The following is a 4595-nucleotide window of genomic DNA, read 5'->3' as shown; positions in this document are numbered from 1 at the left end:
GACAAGAAAGCTCTTGGATCTGAAGGCACAGTAATAACACAAAAGAAAAAAATCCTTTCTCTTATGTTAGCCTACTTTCATTTTTCCTTTGTTCTTGTGTGCACATGTATGCATGCACACATGCACACACACACACATATCTGTGGACAGGGAGACAGATACTAAAACTTATTCTCTACTTCTGTCTATATAGCTATATAATGTACATATTCATCTTTTGCCATTTATGATTCTATGATCAATTAGACATTAGAACAATTAGAGATATTTGATCAATTAGATATTCAGAGCATTTGAAACCGCACAGATATTTCCAGAAGCTTTGGCACTTCAAAAGATTGGTGAAAAGGGTAAACTACAAAATACATGTTATTTATTTTCCAAATTTATGACCCTGGATGATTTTTAGGTAGAGTAGAATGAAATATTAGGGGACAACAGACACTTGTTCAAATTTAAAAATATTTCTGAAGAATTGGAACACTTCATAAAGACAGCAGGTTTAGTTCTTTGATATCCAAAAGACTTCCAGAGTCGTACTGCAAGGCCACTGGAGGCTCATCCTAAACTTATTTTCAACCAGTAGTCCAGGATAGGGCTCACTGCTTCAAGTGTCCGTTGGTATGTTGGCTATCTGTTGCTGTGGAAACGTGAGATATCAGGTGTAATAATTTGTCATTGTCATGTGACACCTCTCCACGAGGTTTGTAGCTAAATAATACATATGTTAAAGCATTAGTTTCTGTGGTTCGAGAATCTGGGCTTGACTCAACAGGATAATCTTTGCTTTGTTTTCTTCTGAGATTGGGATCAAAATGTTGACTCATTAATAGTCTAAGCTGGAAAGTCCACTGCTGAAGGTCATGGCATCCTTCTGATTGGGGGCTGAAATTATATCACCAGGATTTTTTGGAGGCCACCTGCAATTTTATTTCTTGTTTTGTTTTGTTTTTGTCACAGGGCTTTTTCAACATGACTCCTTTTGGTATCAAATAAGGAGAGTATGTTATTTATTTATTTTTTAAAATTTTATTGTCAGGGTGATGTACATAGGAGTTACAGTTTCATTCATCAGGGAGTTGGCTCATGCTGCCTTGGAGTCACCCTTGGCAGAAATGTTAGCCACCTTCTTCTGCTGTTCAGCCTTTCCCACCACAAATTTAGCCCTCTCTGCTTTCTGCTGAGCCACCTGTTTGGCTTCCACTGCTTCTGTGAACTCCTTCCTGAAGTTCAGATGTGTCAGGGACACGTCGTCCAGGATGAGCCCAAAGGCTGCTGCTTTTTCTGTGAGGTCATTGCTCACTTGCCTGGAGACCAGTTCTTTCTGGGTGATTAGTTCTCCCGCATCAAAGTGAACCACCACAGACTTTAGTATCTCTGTGGTGTATGGCAACATATACTCATTGTAGTCCTCTCCGATGCTAGTGTAGATACAAGGAAGCTGGCTTGCAACAGCCTGGAAGAGGATGCACATATTGGTGTTCTGCAAATCTTTGCTCCCAGTGAAGACTGGCTGAGAGCAGCAGTCAAAGGTAACTCTTTTCTGTACCCTAGGGATAGAAAGTGAGTCCCTTCCCCACCACAATGTCCTGAACATCACGTAATAGGTCCAAGATGACAGCTTTGTGCCCAACATCCATATTATGTAAGAAAGACTTCACCACACCTCCTGTGATGGCTAGGGCCAGGCCAAAGTTGCCAATGGACTCAAATATTTTGGTAGTTCCGTTTCCTTATTTTTTTGATTTTTTAAATATTTTTATTGTAATTAATAAAAGGGTTATATGATATTTACCAGATAGAAGGTGCATTAATTCACATACATTGATACCCTTTCACATGTCTTGGTCCCCATTACCCTCCCCCCAGTTACGTTTCCTTCTGTTAACCCATTCACACCTGCTTCTACTTTGACCTCCACATGAATTTTTATTAATATTGTTTGTGTTTTTTTTGTTTGTGTTGTTTTTTTAATGTGTGGAACATCTTAGAAAATTTCCTGTAATGCTGGTTTGGTCAATATATACTGTTTCAATTTTTCCCTGCTGTCAAAAGTTTTTTACTTTGCCTCAGTATGACTGAGAGTTTATCTGGGTATAGTATTCTTGGTTGGTGTTGTCTTTAGGGAATGGCATATATCATTCAAGTCTCTTCTTGTTTGCATGGTCTCTTCTGAAAAAGGTGTGGTTTTCCTTTATAGGTGATTGTTCTCTTCTCCCTGGCAGATCTTTAACAGTCAGATATCCTGTTTTTATCTGGTCCTTTTGGGGTTCCAGAAGCTTCTTATATTTGGTTGGGTCTGTCCTTTTGGATATCTGAGATGTTCTCTGCGATGATTCCATTTAATGTATTTCTTATTCCATTGGCTTGCTTCTCCAGGCCCTCCTCATACCAATTAGACTTTAATTAGACTTCCTAATTGCTCCTGAAGGGTTCTATCATATTTCTTGTTTTTGTTTTGAGTAATTTTTTGGTCTCTTTCTATTACATCTAGACCATCTTCAATTCCAGAGATTCTATCTTCTACACCTTCTATCCTGCTCTCAATACGTTCTATTTTGTTTTTTATCTCCCTTCTCAATGGTCCTTTTTGATGACTTGTATTTCTTGTTTTATTTCTTGCATGGTATTCTTTAGCTCATTAATTTGGTTTTGAGTGCTCTTTCTGAAATCCTTTAGGTGAGTAGTTACCATTTCCTCTATTAGTCTTTCATTATCCTCATGTAAAACCTTACTTATGGCTTCCACTTTTTCATTTATCATATTTTCTAGTAGCATCTGTAAGGTATCCTGAGGACTCTTCTCTAGGTTTCTCATTGTCTGCTCTGCTGCCTGTTTATTTTATTTTGATGTGGTTCCTTGACTTGCCATTTTTCTTGAGCTTCTATAGCTTGTTCTGCCAATTTGGGTGCCAAAGCAAGGGTAATACTACACAAAAATGATGATGTGAAGGTAGGAGATTTGAAGGTAGGAGTTAACTCAGAGCTCTATAGTCACCAAAACTTTAAAAATTCTCAATCTTAGATAGGTGTTTTCATTCTCTCCCACCTTTTGTGGATTTGGAAACAGAAACACCACTACCACTGTACACAATTTTAAGGCAAAAACCAACTTGATCCCAATGTGATTAAATCTGTCTAGACAAACAGGATACCTCCATAAGTACAGATATAGTGTGGGTCAACAGCAAACAAGTATAGATCAAGTAACTGAGGAACTCCTCTAAGGAGCAGGGGATCAGAAATGTATGGGTATAATGAAGGGTACGGGGAGAAAGTAGGAGAAAAGGGATGTGTGGAGGAAAAGGAGCTGTGGAAAGCTAACTAAGGCTTGAAATTCCATAAATGGAACAAAAATAAGTACCAAAACACAACAACAAAATGTATTAAAAAGTGTGTGTATATATATATATGTGTAGAAAAAGGAATCAATCATAAAAAAACTTTAAAAAGGTATTCAGGTATAAACAAGTAATACTAAAATTAAAAAGGACCGAGATTGATATGTATGGGACTGGGTAATCAAAAGAATAGTCTGAGTTAGATATGTACAGGATTAATGAGAAAGGCTATGTTTCTAGAAACAAGAGAGCCATCATGAAGTAGTAAAGTAGAAAGAGGAAAGAGAAAGAAAGGGGAAAAAGGAATGGGCAAGGCGAAACAAAAACAAGAACAGAAAAAGGAAAAAGAAAAAGATGGATAAAAGAAAGAAAACAGACAGACCACCCCCCACCACACAGACAGAACCACCTCCCCACCACACACATAACAACAACAACAACAACAACAACAACAACTGAAACAAGGACAGAAACAAAGAAATCAAAAAAAAAGAAGAAGAAGAAAGGAAAAGAAAATTCTTCAGTTTATTTGGGAGGCTTGAGTTTCTTCCCCCGAGTCTAATAATCAGTCTTTTGATGGAGCAGCTGATTTCATGATGATGATTGGATGGCATGCTGGTGCGGATGGAAATCTCCCTTGCCTTAGGGCATGCTGGCAGGCAGGGCACATGGTCCCCTGCTCTCAGGCCTGATGGTGGGAGAATCCAGGGAGTTTGGATATGCAGGGTTTGTTTTTTGCCCAGGGGTGGGGCTGCGACCCTTGATTTTCTTGCATGGGTGAGAATCTGAACCTGTGCTCCCTTCAGGAAAGGTGGCCTTCTCTTTTGTTTGGGTCGCCCTAGAAATCTGGCTACTCCCTGGGAAGGGTCCCAAATGGGTTCCTCAAGAAGTCTGGAGCTGCAGGTGCACTGGCTCCCTGAGACCCACTGTGCAGGCTTCTAGTTGGCTGGTGTGCGCCAGCAAGCAGCTAGCTCTCAGTGGAGGTGGTGTGTGTGTAGGGGGGGGCAGAGGGGTGTCCGTTATCTTGGCTTGGCCTGCCCTACAATGGCGGCTGTCACTCTGCAGAGTCAGCAGCCCCTCGATGCCCTTGGGGCGAAGGTGGCGTTCACCCAGCGGCGGTGCAAGTGGCAGAGACCTGTCTGGATCTGAGTCGCTTGGGCATCTCTAACTGGAAGCAGGTTGGTGGGTGTCCAGGCTGTAACGCCGCGTGGGGGGGACGTTGGGGGGAAAGAGCATGGGGAGCCGTGGGGATGGC

The 4595-nt window shown here is 40.8% G+C and overlaps 1 pseudogene; it reads right to left on the bottom strand.

Moving 5' to 3' along the window:
- Positions 1-1021: 1021 nt before the first annotated feature.
- LOC150056440 (prohibitin 1 pseudogene) lies at positions 1022-2817 on the bottom strand (annotated as a pseudogene).
- Positions 2818-4595: the final 1778 nt, after the last annotated feature.

This window comes from Megascapheus bottae, chromosome 12 (genome assembly GCF_031878675.1).
Source record: "Megascapheus bottae isolate mThoBot1 chromosome 12, mThoBot2.hap1, whole genome shotgun sequence".
In the NCBI taxonomy this organism is placed as follows: domain Eukaryota; kingdom Metazoa; phylum Chordata; class Mammalia; order Rodentia; family Geomyidae; genus Megascapheus; species Megascapheus bottae.
The sequence above is the reverse complement of the archived record's forward strand: the minus strand, read 5'-3'. Positions and strand labels throughout refer to the sequence as shown.